This window comes from Ursus arctos, unplaced genomic scaffold (genome assembly GCF_023065955.2).
Source record: "Ursus arctos isolate Adak ecotype North America unplaced genomic scaffold, UrsArc2.0 scaffold_22, whole genome shotgun sequence".
Classification (NCBI taxonomy): domain Eukaryota; kingdom Metazoa; phylum Chordata; class Mammalia; order Carnivora; family Ursidae; genus Ursus; species Ursus arctos.
The window spans coordinates 3,724,328-3,749,288 of record NW_026622897.1 but is presented as its reverse complement, the minus strand read 5'-3'; the positions used below and the strand labels follow the sequence as shown (position 1 = coordinate 3,749,288).

General features: G+C 43.2%; 1 long non-coding RNA gene across 2 annotated transcripts in view; it reads right to left on the bottom strand.

Moving 5' to 3' along the window:
* Positions 1-22,846, bottom strand: part of LOC125282454 (uncharacterized) — a 406,235-nt gene extending 383,389 nt beyond the window's left edge. For both annotated transcript variants that reach the window (XR_008960914.1, XR_007189607.2), the window contains exon 1: positions 22,385-22,846. This is a non-coding gene — a long non-coding RNA (uncharacterized LOC125282454). The remainder of the gene's footprint in view (positions 1-22,384) is intronic.
* Positions 22,847-24,961: the final 2,115 nt, after the last annotated feature.

The following is a 24,961-nucleotide window of genomic DNA, read 5'->3' as shown; positions in this document are numbered from 1 at the left end:
GTTCATGGTGCTGCTCATGGGACTAAAAGTTAAGAAATACAAAGAGAATAAGGTGAATAGTCAAGTAATACGTAAGCTGATGAGGAAGCCTAGACACACGGGACGTAACGCTGAGTTGGAGTCCTAGGATGAAAAGCCATATATCCCAAGTGCTAAGGTCACTTAAGCCACCTGGGACCCAGAACCACCCTCAGCCTCCTGCGCCTCCCTTTTTTTTTTTTTTTTGCTCTTTCTCAAGTGCCATGCTGTATATTCATATAGAAAGTTCCCTGTTTCAGAAAATTTGAGTTAGTCTCAATTCCTTAAAACTCAGTGAGCCTAATCAGTACCATCTACCATCAATCTTTTAAGACGGATCATACATCAAACATTGTCAAAAGTACTGAGACAATCATGTTTTTATTTTAAAAATCATTCCCAAAGCACGAGCTCTGTTTAACTGGTAGTTATCTTCAAAAGCGTACAGAAGAGGAGATTTGATGGCAGTGACTGGGTATTCTGTATTTTCAATGGGAAATACAGAATGTTAAAAAGGAATGTAGACCAAATTTCCTCTAAAATAATGGTTGTTTTGTTTTTTGTTGACACTGAAAAGACTATATAAGAAGTCTTCTCTGGATGAAAAAGACAGCAAGTCTTTTTGGAGAAGCACTTTTTTTTTCTTTTTTTAAAAATGAAGTTCAATGTCTACATCCCTTTCTAAGGCTCCCTGTGCCACGACAGTTGCACCAACAGCATCCAGGAATCAGCTCATCCGCTCTGGCGGACCCAGAGTCCGTGGGAGCCATTTGGAAAACACCGGAAGCCTGCAGCTCTTCATTGCACATTGTGGGAGGGACAGTCATGGAAAACCTCAAGATCAACATTTAGAATCAGAATACTTCCCCTGAAGACTCAACTCCACCCATTCTAAGTTTCCACGTTAGCATCTGTGAAGTGGAGCTATTAATCCTCAGAATACCTGTGAGAAGTATTCCTAACCGTTACCATGCAGAAAAGCATCATGTAAGTTGGACATCCCTTTATGTTCTTAATATTTGTGATAAGAAGAGTTTTGTTACAGAATAAGGAAAACTAGTAGCGAAATTCAATTACTAGTTAAGAACGCTGACTTTAGAATCAGAGACCTAACTTTGAGGGGCCACTTTCTAAATCACTAACCGTTTAATATTGGACAAGTTACTCCCAAGCCTCAGTTCTAGTAGCTGTAAAATGAGAGGTGTTCTTTTACCCCATGAGCTGGTGTGATTTTCAATTACATTACACGAGATCAGGAGTATGAAGTATCAAGTCCCAGGATTCACACATCTTATAAATGCCCAGTGTTAACAGTAGTGGACACTGCAGTAAGAGGTATTTCCAGTAGTATTTATAAACATAGCATCATCCCAGATCCAGAAATATCTGGGATTGCCTGTTGCCAACAAGTAACTGATAATGGGAAGCCTTGACTACGAAATTAATTTTAATACCAACTAGCACGTGGCTTCTCTCAGGAAGCTCAACAGTTTTCTCGTGTTAACTTCTCATGCTAATAGCAAGAAGAAATTAAATGTAGCCAGCTTCTCCAGCCACAAATACACGGTTGTCCTTTAGGGATAATTGAGGACTGGTGGACCACAATGAGGAAATACATTCTCTTCACATCAGTGTTCAATTTATTGTTTCAAGTCCTCAAGTTTAGCCTACAGACAAGGCTGAGATCTGGAAGGAAGAAGACAGGCTGTCATAAACGAGCACTGACATCCCTAGGAGTCAAGACGACAACCTCTACTTAAAATATCCTTTCCTTCGTCCAATCATTTAACAAATACTTACTGACCTGGGATTAAACATTTAGTAGTAAACAAGGTTCCGACGGTCCCTATCTTTCGTGGCTCACAGCCCACTGAGTGCACAGACGAGACGGCCACCAATTACAGTCCTGTGAGAAAGCTGTGATAGGAGAGACAGGCCTTGCAAGTACCGAGAAAAGAAATCCTCCCAGATTCACAGGAAGCATTTCCATGCTATCAGGACACTGAACTGGTCTCTTCTCCCCTATTCAACTCTAATTCTCCAGGACAGACGCTGGTTTACTCATCTCCATCCTCCACACCCGCACTATTACTTCACACAGGCACTTGCCTGGCATGTCTCCAGGTGACGGAACTCTCAACATCTAGTCCGACCTCCTTGCACTATCCTTCAAGGCTGGAAAGCTAAAAACAACATTCCCCAGATTCTATCTGGATACGAACGTGATGTTGTATTTGCTTGCTATTGGCATAAGCTAAGAGCTGTTTTAGAAAGGAGTTAAATGGAGACAGCAGCCTCCCTGAACCAGCCTCCCTGAACCAGTCGGTGGTGTGCTTTCCGCAGGCACGTGGGCTGGAGCGACAACTCCAGCAGCGACTTGCTGGACTCTGGACAAGGAGGAGCCTGAGGCCAGCAGTTTGCAAGCCGCTTCCTGATCTCCCAGTGTGGAAGCTGTGACGGGGCTAAAGACGGCTCTGGGGGGACAGCTCTGCAACCTCACTCCCATTCTGAAGCTCTTCCTAGAGGCCCAGCTGAAGGGCCGCTTCTCCAGTATCCTGAACAATGTTATCGCCAACTAACGCCCCGTAGGAAGTCCCTTCCCGCTCCAACCACCCGGGATCATTTCTGTCATCTGTAACCGAACCTTACTGCCATCTTTTGAACCAGACTTTGTCAGAAATATGGACTAGGCTCCACAGTCAGTGCATCAAGCACTAGAACGCAAGAGAAAGCCGCACGCTGTAACAATAGTACGAATGGGCATAGCGTGGCCAGACTGGACCGCTTAAATAAGGCTGCTTCCGACGGTCTGGGAAGGTGGTGTTGGTCAATCTGGAGCCACTCACGGCCCATCAGCGTGGCTCTGTTGCATGCTTAGGACTGGCATTCGACAAAGCCAACAATCAGATATGACACATTTCAGAATGTGTTGGGGTCAGCACAAGGGTCTCAAAAGAAGAAGTCAACGAGCAAGAGCAGGTCAATGTGTCTTCGACACAGGAGAGAAGATGGGGCCTGACCAGCAGACAAGACCAGCTCCCCTCAGAAAGGGAGACTGGATTACAGAACAAGGACACTCAGCTCTACCTAATTCCTTTGGTCTGCGCACAGATTCATTACAGAGTTTACACTACCTAGCTCGTTGCCAGTCACACGGTGATTACTTTGCACGCATATATTCACGCTCTTCTCTCACCCTACTCTTTCTGAATCCATTCTATGGACAAAAGCCGCAGCTCACGCAGGTAAGTGAGAGACCCTGTGTCTTGTAGCCTGTGGTTTGCAAACCCAGGATTCTCTCGCTCTGGGATGCTGAGTACAAGTTCCTGAATGACAAGCTCCATGATGCCACCTCCTAAAAGAAGTTCCTTCCAGGGAGAGAAAGCGTTGGCCAACTGCCGTGAGTATTCAGGTCTTCCAGCCAGCCACAGTCTCTGTAAAATAAACAATTCTATCCGGTTGTAAAACAGTCCCTTGTGAGTAGAGATAACCTGATTTTTCAGACCCCATCTACTCCCTCAAATCTAATACATCAATCAGGTAAACTTAAGGAACTGACCAACTCAAGAACAGCTCAGAACACGCTGACCCCAGAGTCTCAACTCCCCCTCAGTGTACCACTACTGTCCCCTCACCCCCATCCCTGGGGACCCAGCCTGGACAGCCTCTTTCTATATCCCTTCGTTTGGAAGGCCATAACCCCATTTCTCATTCTCCTCCCTCTGAACTCAGGAGGCTGCTGGGGTTTCTGCAGAAGGCTCTAGGGTGTTCACTGGAACGGCGTGACGCAGATTTCTGAGCTATTTTGGTAAGATGCTTTTCCCAGGTTGTCCCCACATGAAAGATTTTCCAAAGGTTGTATAATTCCACAGCTCAGTCTTACCCTCCTAGTCCCTGAAGTGCAGGCTCCAACAACAACGGGGAGTCTTAGCAGCTGTTTTGGTGAAATAATTTCAGAGTCAACAAGAAGGCATCTCTGACCCTCATAAAATTATGTCTCCATCTGCTTAGTGAGGTCTAAACATTCACAGATTTATTCCTTTGAGCGGTGGCTTCCTGCATTTCCCACATCTCACATACCCCTAGGAAGCCAGTCTATTAAGCGTTGTCGGTCATCTACACCCTCGTGAACCCGAGTTTACCACATCCTCCACTTACAGTAAGTTTTTTAAAAGTCAGACCAGAGAGGGAAGACTGAAAGCATGAGGCTCTAAGACACGGAGGGACTGGGGACATGGTCTCTGCCTTTCTGGAGCCCAGCTCTGGGGGAAGGGAAGGTCAAATGCATGGTTTACAGTCATGCCCTCCGTGGTTTCCCCCACCCCCCACCTCAGTTCGCTAGGCTATCTGAATGTTAGTACCAAGAGAAGGAGTTCAAATGGAGCTTGTATTGCCTACTTAGGACTAGACAACAATGCGGAAATTCTCAACCTTGAAATCCAAATGCCAGTTCTACTTTTTATCAGCTTTGTCAACTAGTATTCTCCATTTCACTCAGTTCTCTGCAATCTTGCACCTGCTGTCACCCTCTCAGTGCTGTCACTCAACTGTAAGCTCCCTAAGAGAAGGAATCTTGCTCACCACTGTGTCCCAAGCACCTACAACTGGGACTCAGAGTCCATGCTCAATGAGCATTTGCTGAGAGAAAAAACAAAACCACACAAAACGTTTTGGTGTACCAATGAACTTCCAATAGCCGTTAGTTCTTACCCAGTTAACGTCTCCGCATCTGTGTTCACCCCTTCCCCATTCTTGGAACCCTTTCTCCCTTGATACTGATGTTCCCATGCCTTTCTGGTGAGGTGGGGGTGAAGGGACAGTAGCACTCTGATTAGGAGATTAGACTGTGGAGTCAGACAATATTCCAATTCGAGATCTTTTACTCCATAATTGTGGGATCCAGATACTCACTGAACTCCCCAGTCTTAGTTCTTCGTGAAAAATACGTGGATCTGAAGAGATTTCTTCATCAGATTAGGAGAACCGTGTAAAATAATTGCTGTTAGGAGCACCTCGGTGACTCCGTTGGGTAAGCATCCAACTCCTGATTTCAGCTCCGATCATGGTCTCGGGGGTCATGAGATCGAGCCCCGTGTTTGGCTCCACGCTCAGCATGGAGTGTGCTTGAGATTGTTTCCCTTCCCTTCTCTCCCACTTCTACTCCCTCTCTAAAATAAACAAGTCTTTAAAAAAAAAAATCACTTAATACTGTGCAGTATCATACTTAATACACAATCAATACATAATTACATTTTTAATACTATTTGCTTTTTACTTCTGCTCTTTGTTCACCTGTCACTTAAATATTTACTGAGAAAACTAAATATTCCTCAGAGTTCCATGTCTTGTTCTTAACTATCTACTCTTTATAAATTCCCATGTACTTTGTAGCCTCATCACCCATTCTATCTGATTTGGTGCTTGATTCTACACCCCAGTCCAGATCTCATTTCAGAATCGTAAGCCCCTAATGGCAGGTGCAGCTGTGAGACCACCCACAGACTCGTTGGTACAATACCAGGCTTCCTCTCCCATCCTCCCTTGTAGTTTCATACAGCAAGGTGAGTTCTGTCCATGAAATATAGCACAAATGTTTAGAGGGGGTTTAGAGGTCAAGGTTTGGGAAGACTGTTTATTAAAGCACCTAGAGTCCCAACTAACATACACTTTATCTAGTTGCCTGGTACACGTTGCTATTAAGCTGTTCCTCCTGCAATTCACACTGGGCCGGCCTCAAGTTGGATTCATACTTGTTGCAATGTTCACAACACCTCACCTGACAAATGATAGTGGGAGGAGCTTCTGGAGCCTCCCACACTCACCTCCCGGGAGAGCACAACGTTGGTGCTCTCACCTCAGGCCCAGGCCCCCCTTAGCAGCTCAAGCACCGCCACTGTGAGCGTACCAAGAACGGCTGAGTTTGTGAGCGATGTCCCATTAGACCAGATTGCAAGGCAAATTTACGATGCCAGAATCAAGATTTATTAACGTGCAGTAAGAACTGTCAAGTACAACGGCTGTGTGAGTCACCCTCACCAGCACTTTCTCTCGCTTTAGGAACACTGCAGGTAATCCAGCATTCAACGACAATGCATCTTGAGTTAAAAAAGCAACAGGAATTGATTTTGGGATTTGGGAGGGTTGTTAATGCTGACTCTGGGAGTCTGATTTACATCGGCTAGTAACACTAACATGAATTTTCCTTCCCTCATTCTTCTCCCCTGTATCTCACCAATGCTTTGTTGGGTCTCTCATCTTCTGTCCATTCCCAATGTTGATATCCTAAACCACGCCCTCCCCATTCAAACCTCAAGCCTAATAATTTCATCTCCCTACGTACCCTTTTACTCCATTTTAATCAATGCTCTAGCAATCTAATACTCACCACTGTTAAAATACGTGTCAAACACAGTCCCACCAGTTTAAAATCCATCAGTATTCTTCATTAGTATAAAATTCAAAGACCGTACGTGACTTTTAAGCTCTTTCATGAACTGCCTCCTGCCTACCTTTCCAATCTCATTTACTGCAAATTTCCCCCTGCTCCAGCCATGCTAAATTTTTTTTTTTACAATTCTCTCAGGACAGGCTCTTTTATTAGCGTATAAGTGGTGTCCTTTATACATAATAACCTTCTCCTTCCTCCTTTCTTCCTGACTCCTCCCCATACTGGCTTAGGTACTTCTCCAAAATGCTTCCTAGTAGCCTATATATCCGTCTATGATTCACCGGTCACAGACCCTCAATTGCTAAACTAGAATACATCACAGATCTAACAGAGATCCTAGCAAACTCTAATCGTCTTGTTTACTCATTTATCTTCTGCTGAATGATGAGCTACTGAACAAAAGGACTTTTCTATTTTAACTTCGTGCCACTAACTTAGTATAATACATAGCACATGGCAAATATTTATAGGATGAATAAGTTAATAATGGACTGAAATGGGTCATTTTTGATCAGTAACTCTTCTGGGTACTTCCATATATTATGTCACTAACTCCTACAGCAAAGGTTCCCCCCCAAAATAGTTTTTATTACCCCTACTTTGTAGTTGAAGAAATCATTTTAGGAGTTGATTTTCCCCAATATCCATAGCTAGTAAACGGAAAGCCAGGATTTGAACACAGATCTGTTTCTAGAAGGACCTTATCTGCTGGACCATTCTTTGTGTGACTATAGGTTCAAAAGGAGTTCAGTCAAGGATCAGTTGGCCTGAAGTTTTATGTTAAAAGGGTGTTTTTGAGGAAAATGGGACACGTTTCAATACATCAGTAGGTGAAGAGGGAATCTTTCAGATGAAGGCTCACCTCAAGAAAACCATCCCCGAACAAATCCATGCAGATGTGACAACACTCTACTTTCTTACTTTTTTTATTGAGAAACTGAACTTAATCCTCGCCCTCCCTCCATGAAATTAATCTCTGGTTTTAAATCTAATGTTTTCAATCCTGAAGTTAGAAAAACAATGTAATCGTGGTTGCAGAGAAAATGATAGTATTTTTTATTGCAGAGCAATAACTTCTAAACTATTCATTTCTAGGGAAAGAGCAAAAAGATTCAATGCTCACAACAAATCAGTTATTACATCAGCTTTCGGTGACCTTCCAGTTCCAGCTGAAGGAAGATTTTTACCAAGATATCATCATATTCATCTATTGTGAGAATTTAAAGCACTGCATTACCCTAGGAAGCTTGGGGATAAAAATAATAAAATGTTTTAAGATGTCAGAAACTTGGAATTGAGTTCATCTTTATTTTTAAAGTAGTAGTCTGGGGCTGTTACTGGTTTCTTGGATTATTTTTCTTCTCATGTACATGGTACTGCACGCAGGCCTGAAATAGTTCACTTCTTCCAGCTGCTCATTCCTAAATGCAAAGAGAAGCTGAAAAACAGAGCTCCCTCTACCCCTCACGGATGGGTAGATCCGCCACGGAAGAGCTGAAGGAACAGAGCCAGGGAGAGGCCGACCTTCAGGACCATCAGACAGAGCTGCTAACCGGATGGCTATGCTGCCTGCACCACGCCCCACTTTCAGTGAATAAACACGGCCTACGGAAGTCATTGTCCAGCACCTCACAGCGAGCATGGGCAGAGTCAAGGCTAGAACTTACTTTGTGCTAAAAGTTCGGGGGACACTTACTCACCCCTCACTCTCTCCTTCCACTCCGATGCCAGCCAGGAGCAGATAAACGCGAGGAACCCAACAGGCGGATCCAAACACGCTTACAGGTATTCGCTGCTGACAAGGCTCAAGTGAGCAGCACAGTGGGGCTTCCCTGTCCCCTCCATAGACCTCGCCTTGCAATGCACAGGACGTAGAAGTCCCCACCAAATGCCGGGGCGGTGAAGAACAGAGCTGACCAGCCAGGAAGGAGACCTAGTTCACCTGCCAGCTCACGGAACAAGACCCACACACACCATATTGAGTAAAGGCAGGACTGACAAAGCGAGAGCAATGGCTCGTCTTGCCCACGTCACAGAATGGCCCTACCTCCCGGCTTGCATGACCAGTATGTTGGGTGACAGTCATTCCTCCCAAGGGGAGGAACAAGTGGGGGCCAGAGTCTCTGCTCACACCTCAGAGGAGTGCAAGTGCTTCACGAAGACAGGAGTCGAGATCACCCGGAACACTTGTCACGGCATTCAGCTCACACGCAGCTGCTGCGGCGTATCCTAAGTCTGTGCAAGTCCCGCAGCCGATCTCGAGTGTGCGCCGCGAGACTACTGTAGGTCAAGATCACTATCCACAGAGGACAAAAGCAGCATAGATGCACCATAGCCTGGGGAGAGCAACCTCCAGGAACGTTTTTCACTGTGGCAGGTGCACTCATTATTTTTACATGTATATAAATTATGTAATATATGTTTTATTATAGTTCTGTATTAAAATTTCATTATATTCATATACTAGCTATTATATAGAATTATATAACTACTTTTGAGAATTAAGTGCTCTTCCTCTCAAATATTTCAAAAACAAAGGAATTTCACCTTTGATGTGACTAAAACAATGCCTGCCTTGATTTTCCAGGTGCTTTTCTCCCCAAGGAGACTAGAAATAGGTTTTTGTATTTGTGCTTCCCACAAATCATCGTGTTAGGACATTCACAAAATGTAGAACTGAACTAAACTACTCGAGGGTTAATATGCCTGTATTCTGACAGTATTTTTCTTTTAAAGTAGGCTCTACATCCAGTGTGGGGCTTGAATCCACGACCCTGAGATAAAAGTCACATGTTCCACTGACTAAGCCAGCCTTGCACTGCCCAATCCACTTGTAATTCTGCTTCACCAACATCCCCACAGTATCCAGCCGTGAATACTCAGTGCGAGATAAAGGAATGCTTTATTAAGAGACACAGAACCTAGAGAAAGATTTTCGTCTTCAGAAAGCCCATGCTGGGTCTTCAAGGATTTGTCACCATTCTGGCAAGTCCTTGAAGTTCGTGTATGGGAAACAGCCCACCTCATCCCTAGTTTTTAAATTTTATTCCTCAATAGTCTCAACTCATCTGATCTACATCTTACTCTTTTCCCCCAAATCCTCTAGCTACCTACCTCACTGCCTTTTTACCATCTGTAACCTCCTCTCCCAGCTTGACACACAACACGCTTTTTCCAGTAACTATGCCTTTCATTCACCTCCTTAGCTGGAGCATTCCAAGGTACCCTTCAGTAACACACGGACTACTTCTGCCAGTTCCTTGGGATCACCCCCATCTCCAGGAGATCCTGACCAAGCTCTGTGGCCAGAATAGAAAACATGTCTTCTATGCCAAAGAAATCAAACGCTGTCTAAAACACACACTAGTTCTGTCTTTGGCGATAGCTACCTAACCCAGTACTGGCCAGTTTGCCATTTTGTCAGAAAAGCTCACATGGGGCACCTGGGTGGCTCAGTCGCTAAGCGTCTGCCTTCGGCTCAGGGCGTGATCCCAGAGTCCTGGGATCGAGCCCCACGTCAGGCTCCTCCGCGGGAAGCCTGCTTCTTCCTCTCCCACTCACCCTGCTGTGTCCCCTCTCTTGCTGGCTGTCTCTATCGCTGTCAAATAAATAAATAAAATCTTTAAAAAAAAAAAAAAGAAAAAGAGAAAGAAAAAGAAAAAGAAAAAAAGAAAGAAAAAGAAAAGCTCACAGCTGCACCTAGGGCTTGCCTATATAACCTCTAAACATCCAGTAGTATTTCTGGCCTTTTTGGATTTTTGTGCAATTTAGCTGTCCATGATGGCCTCTCTTATCTTCCAGTAGTTATCGTAATAACACAAATAACCAGCACAGACCTCTTAACACTTGCTTTCCCAAGCTATGTGTGTATATAGTTTTTGTGGCTGGTGCTGTTTTCCTGTTTCTTTAGATAAGTAAATTGGACTACCTAAGATTTAAGCAATTGGATCAAGGTCTGACTAAATTGCTTTAAACCCGCACTTCCATAGCTTTCAAAGTCCAAAGTCCTCCCTGACAGTTTCTCAGAATTCCTGGATGTTTCACAGTTGCGAAGCTCTGTCAGTCCCTGAGCTCTTGCTTTCTTCTTTGATACATCTGACGGTGCCTACTCTTGAGACCTTACAAAACCAGTCACAAACCTCATCTCTCCTTGATTAGAACAAGAAACGAAACTTGATAGCTAGAGAAGATGGGTGTCAAAATGGCAATTACATTCTCCGTACAGCTGATTGGAGAAAGGATCTTTATATCCACAGCCCAATACATTTATTCATTATCTCCTCTAATATACCACGGGTCCGTCCACCCAGGCACTTTCAGAAATCAAAAGCCACCATCTGTCCTGACTTTCTCTGTGAGTTTACTACACGAAGGAGCTGGAAGAAAGGTTCTCAAGAAAAATAAGAGCACCCAGAAGACTCTAAATTCATTTCTTCTATCTCACCCATCAGGTAAGTTACTCTCCTGCCCATGGAGTGTTATTCCAATGGAAGTCCTTCTTCCTGGAGACAGGACACAAGCAAAGTGAAGGTTCTCCCTAAAACCCAAACATGAAACCCAACCCATTCTTCAGTTTCCATGCACTTACGTTTTATTAAAACTTTGGGGGGGGTGGTAAATAAAAATAGGGTCACATACAGCAATATTGCAGCCTGATTTTATACCAGTTGTTAAGCACCTGTCCTATAAATAAAAATTTAGATGCCAGGTGTGGTTTTAAAAATACAGCAATGATTCCTGCTATATCCATGTCCAACTTTTATTTTCAGGAGTTGGGTGTTATGATGAGTTTAACTGAACAAACTTCCTTAAGTTTTCAGGTAGACCTAATAAAATCCAAAATTAAAGCCTTGAACTACTGAGCAAGTGTACTTGGACATCTTCCTGAGTGCAGGTGGACCAGGTCAAATTTGATGATCCCATGTAAGTGAGGCCCCATGGACATAGTGGATCAGCCACTGAAAAAGAGCAAAGAGAAGCCCCAAATCTACACTGTACAGGTTTGAATTCCTTCTGTTTTGACATAAATAAAATTCTTTTTAATAGTTCAAAATAATACTCAACATTTTCATTCAATTTGCTCAATGCACAGAAAAATAGACTATTTCAAATTTTTATACTGTGGGATTTTCTCAGCCAAGAAAATGACTGGTCCTGTAGTCTTGGGGGGAAAAAAATCCAGTGGATTAGATAAATAGGGTATCTTATCCCCAATCTCATTAGTTCATGAATGTGCTTTAGTTTAAAATTTTTGAGTTTTTATAGCAATGAATCTTTCAAGCACCCCTGAGAAGTGAGAGTTACTAATACTCTTTCAGGCTCGCAGTCACCCATGTCCAAGAAGGGCCTACTGGTGCAAAGGGAAGGAAGAAGGTCATAAAATGAAAAGCAAAAGTATTATCAATATTCTGAAAGTGCTTTTAGTGAGAGAAAAATCAGGGACTCCATGGGTAAAATTCTAGTTATAAATATGAAGTTTAAAAATATGTATAGTGTTGGGGCGCCTGGGTGGCTCAGTCATTAAGCGTCTGCCCTCAGCTCAGGGCGTGATCCCAGGGACCTGGGATCGAGCCCCACATCGGGCTCCCTGCTCTGCTGGGAGCCTGCTTCTGCCTCTCCCACTCCCCCTGCTTGTGTTCCCTCTCTCGCTGGCTGTCTATCAAATAAATAAATAAAATCTTAAAAAAATAAAATAAAAATATGTATAGTCTTAAGAACCACAAAAATAGTGTAATTGGTTATGGTGGGCCATTGATGAACGCCCTCTACTCCCTGGATGTTTATACCCTAATCTGGACACTTTGAACAGATGCATCATAAAGCAAAAAGGATATTCTATGGTCGTGACGCTTGGATATTCTCAACTGTCTAGGTGAGCCCAGTGCAATTACTGAGATTTACAAGCAGAGAACATGCTCTGGCTGGTGTCAGAGATGCAGCAGGAGGAGGCAGAAACATGTGGTAGAAAGGGAACTTGGACCGATCAGACAGAAGAGGAAGCCAGAAGAGAAATTCGAATTGTGAGAAGGACTCAGTCCGCCATTGGTAGCTTTGAAGATGCAGGGAGAGGACCAGGAGCAAAGGAACACAGTAGCCTCTAGAAACCTAAAAGGACTCCCAAACAACCACCAGTGAGAAAAATGGAACTTCATTCCACCAACAACAGTCACGGACATCTGCCAACAACCAAAGCAGCATGGAAATGGATTGTCTCCGCAACATCAGGAGATGTTTTAATTTCTGTTTTAGGAGACTTAGAGCAGACAACCTAGTCATGTTTTGGAGGAAAAAAATAATTAAATAAATCAAGCTAAGGAATAGTGGACTCAGTTTATCTTAGCAATTTCTTTGTAGTGGGTTTAATAGTGTCCCCCCAAAAACCATGTCCACCTGTGACCTCAGAACAGGGTATTATTTGGAAATAGGACCTTTGTAGATGTAATGGTAAGGATCCAGGCAAAATTATACTCAATTAGGGAAGTCCCTAAATCCAAGGACCGTGTCCTAAAATACAGTCAAGGACACCCAGAGACACAGGGAAGGCGGCCATGTGACGACACAAGCAGAGACTGGAGTTTAGCTGCCAGGAGCCCTCACCTGCTCCCAGAGGCAAGAAGATGCTCTGCCCTAGAGCCTTCGCAGGGAGCATGGTCCTGCCACCCCCGATTTTCAGACCTCTGACCTCCAGAACAGGAAGAATCAATCCTGATGTTTTAGATCCTCAAGCCCGGGGTCATCTGACATGGCAGCCCTAGGAAACTCACACCCCCTTCCTACAGCATTTGTGCCAGCTGCCCTCATCTTCCAGGGCTCCGTTCTCCGCCTCCCTGATGCGTGAATGCTGGGTGCTAACTGTACACAGTTCTACCCCTGTTTCGTGCAAGTTACACAAAGAACAAAATTAAACACTTGAATCACTGCAATTGATCATTCCCCACCCCCCAGCCTTTTTTTTTTTTTTTTTTTGGCAAACTGCTGAAAAGGACAGATTTCAGAGTAACTCTCCCCTAAGTGTTTATGGTCCTATGGGGAGTCATCTTCAGTTTCTGAGCGGTTCTCTGCTTCCACGGATCTGGGAAGCCCAGCTGGAACGGTGCTTGAAAACCCAACCAGGCAGCACCATGGGGTGGTGGGCGGTGGACCCCCCCACGTACCCCCCCCTGCACGCACAGCTGGCCGGGGGGGGGGTGCAAGCACAGTGGGGGGGCCACCCACCCCCCACGCACAGTTTGGGGGGGGGGGGAGCCCAGAGTGAGGGTTGCTCAAGTGTTGAGACGAATGAGCAGCTCTATCTCCAGATCTTGTTTGGCACTTTTTCATCATTTCCGGGCCTCCGTAAAATTTCATTTTGTTTGTAAGTTGTTTTCCTAATTTTGTTGAATTACCTTTGTCTACTTTCCTCCAGCGTATGGAGTTTCCTTACAATAGCTATTTTCTCTTGGTTTCGGGCCAGTGTCCTGATCTCAGGGTGCTGGGATCCAGCCCGAGTCAGGCTCTGTGCTCAGGAGGGGTCTGCTTCAGATTCTCTCCCCCTCCTCCAGCACGCACGCCCTCTCGCAAATAAATCAGTCCTCAAAAAAACAAACAGCTATTTTCAGTTCTTCATGGGATAAGTCACTAATCCCCATGTCCTTCCACTCAGTTGCTGAGGACGATGGTCATTTTTGGCAAGGTGCTATTTCTTTCTCTGTTACGTTCCTCCAGGTTGTGTTGCTATCTTTGCAGTTGAAGCAGCCCCTCCCTTCAGGTTTTACTAACTGCTCTTGGGAGAGAGACACTTTGTGTCAGTCTTACCAGGATTCTGAGGCTCTCTGCAATCTCCAAAGAGTAACAAGTACACCACACTTCCTGCTCCTTCTGGGGCAGAAGTCTTAAGCTCCTCTGCCTTTGCTGGAGGCTAAAATGCACCGATCCATATGCTGATAGATCCTCTCTTTTGTTTTCCAAAAAGATAGTCTGAAGCCCAAGTTGTTTGCATTCTTGCCCTGGCCCAGACTCAGGCCCACTCTGTCACTCCACGGCTGCTTGCCAAAGCCCACTCCCACCACTACCTTTGGGACTGTGCACAGGGAGAGTCACAGCATGACAGGTCTCCAAAGGCAAGGGAAACAAAAGCAAAGATGAATTTCTGAGACTTCATCAAAATAAAAAGCTGCTTCTGCACAGCAAATGAAATCAGAAAACAAAACAAAGAAGCAACCCACAGAATGGGAGAAGATACTTGCAAATGACACTACAGTTAAGGGCTGGTATCCAAGATCTATAAAGAACTTCTCAAACTCAACACCCAAAAAACAAATAACAAAGTAAAAAAATGGGAAGATATGAACAGACGCTTTTCCAATGAAGACATACAAATGGCTAACAGACACATGAAAAATGCTCAAAATCATTAGCCATCAGGGAAATTCAAATCAAAACCACCTTGAGATACCACCTTACACCAGTTAGAATGGCAAAAATGGACAAGGCAAGAAACAAAGTTGGAGAGGATGTGGAGAAAGGGGATCCCTCCTACATTGTTGGTGGGAATGCAAGTTGGTACAGCCACTCTGGAAAACAGTGTGGAGGTCCCTTAAAAAGTTAAAAACTGAGCTACCCTATGACCCAGCCATTGCACTACTGGGTATTTACCCCAAAGATACAGACGTAGTGAAGAGAAGGGCCATATGCACCCCAATGTTCATAGCAGCATTGTCCACAATAGCCAAATTGTGGAAGGAACCGAGATGCCCATCAACAGACGAATGGATAAATATGTGGTCCATATACGCAATGACTACTCAGCCATCAGAAAGGATGATTACCCAACATTTACATCAACATGGACAGGACTGGAGGAGATAATGCCAAGTGAAATAAGTCAAGCAGAGAAAGACAATTATCATATGGTTTCACTTATTTGTGGAACATGAGGAATAGCAGGGAGGACATGAGGAGAAGGAAGGGAAAAATGAAGGAGGGGAAAATCAAACGGGGAGATGAACCATGAGAGACTATGGACTCAGGGAAACAAACTGTGGGCTTCAGAGGGGAGGGGGTGGGGGGTGGGTTAGCCCGGTGATGGGTAGTAAGGAGGGCATGTATTGCATGGAGCACTGGGTGTTATACGCAAACAATCAAAAACTAATGATGTACTGTATGGTGACTGACATAACAATAAAAAATAAAGAATGGGGAGGACGCACATGGTGAGGCAGGTTCTCGGAGTCCGGCGTGCAGCTGGTAGGATCTTCAGCCTTTTAACGCCTTCTGAGGATCCCATCTGCCACTCTCCCAGCCCCTTCTCCCCCCTCTCCCATAGTCACAGAGCTCATGATGCAGTACTCCGGATGGAACGCAAGAGAAACGAGCCGGTTCAGCAACATCATGCACGATGGGGAAGCTGGGTGCTCCCTCACCTGCGCTCTTTCCCATAGGAGAAATCATGGGCAGAGGAAGAGCTCTCTTGGCCCTAAGCTGGGCTGTGCCGGGAAAAGGGGGTGGTCAAAGTAAAACTGTGCCTCTCTTGTACTCCAGTGCGCCCCGGATCCTGTGTCTTGCTCCCATGGTGTGCTGGAACTTAACCTGGAAACCAGCTCTACAGGCTCCCTTGTCCATGGCTGATTATTTAAGACGAGGTTTTCCAGGGGCACCTGCCCAGCAGCCAGCAGTGCCTGGAGCCGGCTTATGGGCCACGCAGAGTCCGCATCGAGGACCAAGGTCTGCCTGCTATTACCTGAATGCTCCGGTAGGCAAGATGCCTCCTGGTCCTTTGGTGTGTGGCGCTAAATCCCACAGCTCAGAGTCACAGCTGTCTGTGGATGAATGCCGAATTTTTGTTGAGGTTTCAAAAATGATGGCTGTCTTATGCTGCCATGATGCTGACACTTCTATGAATGTTTTATATACTAATTTGCAAATATAATCCAGAAATAATTTAAGTTACCTTTGATCAACAAATTCATTAAAGAAATGAAAGTTCCATTTTAGAAAATCTTTTTCCTATCAAAAGGCAATGAAGAAAAATGGTATCAACTTGGTTGTTGTCTCAAGGCATTTGGAGAAAAGCAGCAAGGACCACTGACAAACTCTGCAGGAACACAGGTGGGAACACCACGCGGCAAACACCGCTGCCTAACAGTCGTTCCACCCCACACCCTTGTTTTTAATATGCACAACCCTCATTTGGTTCAGTTCTTCACCCTTCTGTTTGCTCAGAGAATGTGACCACACCCTCCCCAGCGTCAGAGTAAGTCATGGCTTAGTTTAGTATCTCTCAGAGTGGTTGCTTTCCCTCTGCCGTGGGTGAGTTTGTAGGGGAACACACAACAATATCCTGGCCAACGGGTTATCATCTGCTGGAGATTTAGAAAGATTTTCCTCCTTAACAAAATATGGGGAAAGAAACCCATTTTTTTTTTCTTATTACTAGATGTGCTTGGGCCTTCCTGTGATAACAGATATCGTAATCGGCATCCTGCGCTCATCAGGCAGGACATCCCAAGAAACTCAAAATGGCAGAACAGGTTGTACTTGATGTCAGAGTTGAGTCACCACATTCACTCTAGAACTCTGCCTTTCCATGTATTACGTAAGGATAACTTTTCCTCATTTTTCAAGCAAATTTTAGCTGGACTTTTGTTATTTATGCTGTTATAACTAATACATTCTCTTTAGTTCGGGATAAAAATCAAATGAAAGGCAAAAACATTAAAAGCATTCCCATTAAATTTGGAAGCAACAAAAGGATACCAGCTGTTTGATACTATTTCACATTAAGAATTAGCCAAAATAGAAAATTATGTACAGATGAGGTAGGTGGACAACTAGAAAATTTAAAATTCTGAGCTATGGAACACCTAGAAAAAGTATATTATATTTAGCTAAATACAAATGCACACAGATGGCAAATAATTTGGATAATTTAAAACAAAATCCTATTTATAACAGCAACACAAGAACCACCACCACCAAAATTCCTAGAAATCAACTCAGTATCTGATAGAAAACTATCAAATTGTAGAGGTGCCTGGGTGGCTCAGTTGGTTAAGCATCTGCCTTCTTGCCTCAGGTCACGATCCTGGAGTCCCAGGATCGTATCCCATGTCAGGCTCCCTGCTCATTGATGGGTCTGCTTCTTCCTCTGCCTCCCACTCTGCTCTCATGCTTTCGCTTTCTTTGTCTCTAATAAATAAAATCTTAAAAAAAAAAAATATCAAATTGTAATAAAGGTCACAATAGATTTGATTAGAAGGATTTATACTTGCTCTTTAAGTGTTCGAGTCCATCTAAATAGTATATATTCCTCATCAAAACACCAAAAGAATATTTTTAAATGACAAGATTATTCTGAAGTTTAGCTGGAAGAATCAGCATACAAGAAGGTCTGAAAAAAATTCTAGAAGTGTCATGAAGGAAAAGTTATTCTATATTCAAACAGGTGATAATTCTACAGTAATCCGAAGAGTGTGGCAGAAGCATAGAGATTGACAAGAGATGTAGGAAAAGGTCCACAATGAGACCAAGAGAATTAGGAGACAGGAGTATCTAGTGAAACTGGCATTTAGAGGGGCGCCTGGGTGGCACAGCGGTTGGGCGTCTGTCTGCCTTCGGCTCAGGGTGTGATCCCGGCGATCTGGGATCGAGCCCCACATCAGGCTCTTCTGCTATGAGCCTGCTTCTTCCTCTCCCACTCCCCCTGCTTGTGTTCCTTCTCTCGCTGGCTGTCTCTATCTCTGTCAAATAAATAAAATCTTAAAAAAAAAAAAAAACTGGCATTTAGGGAGGGTTGGATTCATCAATGAATGGTTTCTGTTCAAATAGTACGCTACTATGGAAAACAAAACTGGATCCCTATATTAGCATATAATAAGTAATAGATTTAAATGCAAATATTAAATGTAATATTCCCAATTTAAGATCACAGGGTTAATTTGTAACATCGAAGCTCTCCAAAAAACAAGGGAAAAGTCATTGTTCCCAAAAAGGGGTGGTCCTTCTACAAGCCACTGTGGTTAAAAGGGATGAATGCTGATTATTTCACAGTGGACCACGAAGAGACTCAGGCCAAATGCTTGGAGCAGAGCCTACATTTCCCAGCCAGTCCCTGGCTGACACAGAGAGCAGCAACTGGGTGCCAGGAAGAGGGGATCTGTCACCCAGCCATGAAAGAACATCAGCACAGGAATCAACGGATGGAGAAATAAAAGGTCAACTTCAAGGACCGGAAACCTCAAGCTAAGAAACACCCAAGGCTAGTTGAGGTCATGCCTCACGTGTTAGATGCTAAGGCCCCCAGACACCACTGCAGCTTCTTGGCATATGCTTAGGATACCTTTCAATGAAGATCAACTGAAAACAATCACCACGCAGCAAAGTAAAGTACCACTATTAAAAAAAAAAAAAAAAAAAAAAAAAAAAAAATCAAGGAATATTCTCCTCACATATAAGCACTTAAAACTCCAGGAAATCAGAATAGACAACCCTGAAAACTTTAGGATAAGCACTTTAACATTTTCTGAATTAAAGTAGTCAATGGGAAGCAAACAAAAAGGACAGAAGGCTAATGAAAAACTAGGTAATAAAAATGAGCGGTTGGTTATTTTAAGAGAACCCATTAAAAATTTTAGAAAGGAGTCATTTTCAACAGAAGTTTAACTATCAGTGAAAGGATACAGATCCATTCAATAAAAAGTTAATGGCAAATCCAAGTTGTTGAATCAAATTGATGCAGCCTTTCATGAAATTGAATTAAGAGATTTTTTAAGGGTAGAAAGAGAATTAAGGAATACAAGTGAGTAGGACCAAATGTTCCAAAATAATCAGTAAGACTTTCAGGAGACAGTAGGAAGGTGGTAGTTAAGCTATGTTTAAGGAAAAATACTGAGGATTTCCACTATTGAAGAAACACAAGTCCTAAATATTAAACGTTTCGAATACCAAGGACTAATTTTCGAATCTTATATATATAGACCCATTATGGCGAAACATTTCAAATAGATTATCATAAAGACAACGAGAGAATGAGAACAGATTACCTACAAAGAACAATCACATTAATATTAGCTTTTTCACTAGCAACTTTAGATGTCAAAAGACAATGGATAAGTTTATCTTCAACATGGTGAGCCAAGTAACTCAGAACATTGAGCTCTATATCCATCAAAATAGCCCAAGAATGAGGAATAAAGATACATGAAGACTGAAAAATTCAGACAGTTTATCTTCCACAAACCCCAATGATAGAACTAAAGAATATATTCAACAGGAAAAATAAGCTTAGAAGCAGAACACAAAATAAAAATAAATAACAAAAGGTGTATAATCTTTGGCTAGTTAGGAATAAGGCATGAAATAAATGACAATTTTCACAGGGATAATAGGTTGGTATATACTTTTTAAAATTCATTAACATGGAATCTTTGGAGAGCTAGCTCAAAGGCAAAAGCCAACTGAAGATTTTGTCTTGTTCAGAATAAGAATAAACAAGACATTTTTAGGAAACATTTTTAAAACATATTTTTTAACTAAGCCCTAACTACCAAACTACTAAAGGAAAAATAAAGCACATAATTTTTTTTTCCAAAGATTTTATGTATTGTACAGGGGGGGAAGGGGGAGGGGCAAAGGGAGAGGGAGAAGCAGCCTTCCCACTCAGCAGGGAGCCGGATGTGGGGCTTGATCTCAGGACCCTGAGATTATGACCGGAGCTGAAGGCAGACACTTAACTGAGCCACCCAGGTGCCCTGAAGCAGTTACTTTTTTTTTTTTTTTTTTTTTTTTTTAAGTTCAAGCAGCCTGATAGAAAACAGGAAGAGAGTAAAAGAAATATCACAAGACATGAAATAGGATAGTAGGAGGCCAAATTTAACCCTAGACAACATATTTTAAAGTATTAAATGCATCCTTTAAAATAAAGTATTCTGGGCCACGTGGGTGGTTCAGATGGTTAAACAACCAACTCTTCATTTCAGCTCAGGTCAGGATCTGGGGGGTGAGATCAAACCCCACATCGGGCTCTGCACGCAGTGGGAAGCTTCTTCGGATTCTGTCCCTCTCCCCCACCTACCTACCCACCCACCCACACCTACCTACCCACCCACCCACACCCACCCACCCACCCACCCACCCACACCCACCCACACCTACCCACCCACCCACCCACACCTACCTACATACACACACAAAATGGACTATTACTCCATCATTAAAAAACAAACAAAAACAATGGGATCTTGCCATGAGCAACCAGATCGATGGACCCAAAATCTATTATGCTAAGTGAAACAAGTCAGATCAAAGACAAATACCATAGGATTTCACTTATGTACAGAACTTAAAAGAAACAAAAAAACAAATAGACTCTCAGATACAGAGAACTGATGGTTGTCAGAGGGCCAATGAGTGGGGAGAAGGGGATTAAGAGATGCCAACCTCCACTTAGAAAGTAAGTCCCAGAGATGAACAGTACAGCATCGGAAATATAGCCAATAATACTATAATAACATCGTACAGTAATAGACAGTGACGGCATATCACGGAGAGCATTACGTAAAAAATTTCTTAATCGACGTTGTTCACCTCAATTAGAATTGTATGTTAATCACACTGGAAAAAACCCCCAAAAACATCAACATGTTATTTAAACACAGCATTATTTAGCACAGAGGTTCCCAGGTCGCGCTCGCCCGCCTCAAACCCCTTCACTCACAGATCAAAAGCGAGTGCGTGCTCGCCTCTCCACCCCTGTTGGGGGCCTATCAGAATCTGGACTACGGGGAGGGGGGAGAGAGAAAATCATGTGTTACACTGACAGAAATCCATCTGTTTGGGCTGTGACGAAGGTGGAGGAATCCTGTATATTCCAGAAAATATCCTGAGGTCAAGTCTTGAACAACCCAAGTTCTGGTCTGTCCACACAGAGAACGTCTCAAAACAGGAGCGCCCTCAGATTTCATGAGCAGCAGTTATAAGACATAAGGAAGGGGGGAAAGCAGACTTCTGGAGGAGGAGGAGGATTTTCTGAATTACCATATGATAGGATAGCAAAGTCACTGTAGCAATTAGTTGGGCCTGTTAATGTCCTAATACCTGAGCTACCTGCCCCCGGGAACACACCTGTGGTTAATATAATCACTGCCAGAAAGTTAAAAGAAGTAAATGAGATTCTCTCCCTCAAGAACAGGTACCAGGCTCAGCTGCTTTACAGAAATTTCTATCAAACCTACAAGCAAATAATCCCTATTTTTTTGCAAACTGGCCCGATGTTTAGTAATAGGAAAGTGGCCCAACTCACATTATAGTTCTGGAAAAAACACTGAACTCCAAACTAGGTAACCCAAAAAAAACATGGGTCACGCTCACTCATAGAATCAAAAATTATGTTTTCTTAAATGAAATTCAGCATTTACCGAAGGACAAAATGTTGTAAACAAGAGGACCTATCCCAACAACCCAAACTGATCCAACATTTTAAGAAATCAAGTCATTGATCATATTAACAGATTAAATGAAAAAAAATCACCTAAAATTTTAGGAAAAAGTATTCAAATCACCTCAACCACCAATGGCACCCCATCGTGATTAAAAAATAAAGCTTGTGGCCTATTAAGAACAAAATAAACTTAAACTGGCAACAAAATATAGCAAATGTTAGAAACATTCCCACAAAAGTCAAAAAGAAGGTAAAGGTAGCCCTTATCACAGCTACCATTCAATACAGCTTTGGAGGGCTTAGCTGACTGCTAAGACAAGAAAAACAAACATAAGTCTTAGAACAAAATAATAACTACAGTGACTCTTTTTTCATCCGGACATTTTCTCTCCAGCCTACGTGTTGGTTTGCACACGAGTCCCATACAAGGGGGCAAGGAGAGACCCAGGAAAGGGGCAAGCCGCATCAGATAGGTGGGTGGCAGAGTAAGCGCGGGAACTTACCAGGCGCGTCCTGACTCGCAGCAAAACGAGAAGAACTCTGCACCCACCCAGCAAACCTTTAGAGTTTATATAGAGGCCTTAACTAGCTTCAGACGAGCAGCCAGTCCAAGTGGTCTCAATAACGCAGCCCTCTCTCCAAGCCGCGTCCTTGAAAATGGCTCCAGCCGTGGGGATCGTGGGCGAAACAAACATTGGCCAGAGGAGGGCAAGGGGGCAGAGCCTTCAATTGCCCCGGGCCGGCTTGCGTGGCAATCGGAGGTCATGTCCTCTGGATGACCTCCTCCAACACAACAGTATCAAACCCCACTCTAATTGTCCACAGGACTGTGTTCCCAGCTCCAACTGCGACAGCCCTAGGACCCTATAACCTTAACCGGAGTCATTATGCAACATTAGCATGAGTAGTAAGCCAGATCAGCTTTTTTTATTTTTTGTAACGATGGCTCTTTTCTTTACTCACAGAGCTAGAAGGTAATTAATTCGGCTGCAAACAACCACATCCCTTCAATGTAAATTCATTAACAGTAGAAGCAAATGAAGCCAAGCACAGATGAGCAAAGATAAAAGAACAAGAGAAGGAGCCTCTTAAAAGCACTGTTGTCCTGGGTCTGGTCTTTCTGAGCAAGGGTTCAAGTGGCTCCTGGAAAATACTTACTCTTCCCATTCTACAGACTTTTCATTCCTTCTCTGCACCACATTCTGTCCTTGGAAATCGGGAAACGGTAGGACCACCTGTATGAACTCCAATCGAAGCACGTTTCCACAGATTTACCGAGTTCCTGTATCTCTCTCTCAATTTTGCACACTTCTCCAGTATCTTTCCATAAAGTCCCGAATAATGCTCTTGTGGTTTTCTATATTCAGGCAAAAGGACATGCAAATATATTTTCAGAGATTTCCCACAAGAGTTAAGTGACTTTGGGACACAGGGAAGCAAAAGGACTGACAACTAATGATTATTTATCACTGACTATAAATGGTATGCTAAGTGATTTTTATATAGTCTCATTTTCACAACGGTACGGCATGATAAGCATAACGATCTCCATTTTACCCATGAGTAAAGTGAGATTCAAAAATATTAAATAAATTTCCTGATGTCATGTAACTAATTAGTATGGAGAACTTTCAAACCCTGGCAAATTTGGTTTCAAAGTCAGTAATCTTTCCGATATGCCCTGGGACTTAGAGTGAGCCTGATAGAAATGTAACAAAAATGGATTATTTAATTAGCAATTAACTCCAATTCTTATCACCATTAGAAAAAATACCTATGACTCTTTGGGATTTTACTATTTTTCTTTTGCTTAAAGAGTTAAACATTTCTCCCAATAAGTGCAAAACAGAAGCAAGACGGAGTCTTGTTGAGATTTAACCCGCCCGGCTGGTGCCAGTTTGGCAACTTAATCTACTTGAGGAAGTTACTCTGTTTTTTTCTTAATCAAGATAAATTCGAATTCTGGGGCGCCTGAGTGGCTCAGTCGTTAAGCGTCTGCCTTTGGCTCAGGTCATGAGCCCAGGATCAGGCTCCTTGCTCAGTGGGAAGCCTGCTTCTCCCTCTTTCACTCCCCCTGCTTCTGTTCCCTCTCTCGCTATCTCTCTCTCTGTTATATAAATAAATAAAATTTTATAAATAAATAAATAAATAAATACATAAATTCAAGTTCTTTCTGGGCCTCTTTGACACTTCCTCTAGGTCTTCTGTCTCCTCGGATCCATGAAATGCCTGAATTGCCCAAATACTATCATGGATCTTATTTTCTTCTTAATATATATTTTGTTTTTCAGCAAATTCATAAATTCTCACGGCTTCAAATACCGTATCCTAACACACGTTTGCCAAATCGTCACTTGCCATGAACACACTTAAAACTGAAGTTCCACATACACAACTGAGACACATACAATCGGACATTGCAACAATACTCTAAACCCACCAAAATCAAATCTGAACACAATTTTCCCACCAAACAAGTCTGCATGTGTGGGTGTTGGAGGCCGGTTGCCTTTCGATCTGACTCACTACCATCTGCGAGGTCGTTTTTTTCTCCTCTCCCGTAACAACGGGCTGCTCAATTTTATTCATTTGTTGCCTTGCCTATTTCTCTCGCATTCATCATCTCCATTCCATTTCTAGTTCAGACCTCCACAACTCTCAGAACTTGTAACTTCCCTGGTTTTTCTACATACGTCCAGTATCCTGTATCTGCTTCCTATCTGTTCTTCGACTCCTGCAATTCATTCACTCAACAAATAATTATTGAGCAGAAACTGTGTAGCAAGCACTGTGCCGGGTTCTGGGACTACACAGACGGATAGGACATAGGTAAGCAAACCTACAGGTACAACCACAGAAATCTACACTAGACGTGATGTGTCATGAGGGTTCAAAGGAGGATTAACACTTTGGGGGGTTCAGAGATGGCTTCCCAGTAGAAGTGATATCTGAGCTGAGTCTTCACAGATATATGTGAATCTCAAGGATATTTCTCTACACGTTATCAGGAAAGGGGGTAGTTTGGGGCATTATTTCATAATTCTTTCAGTTGGGTCTATGTCTGTGAATAGATGATTTTC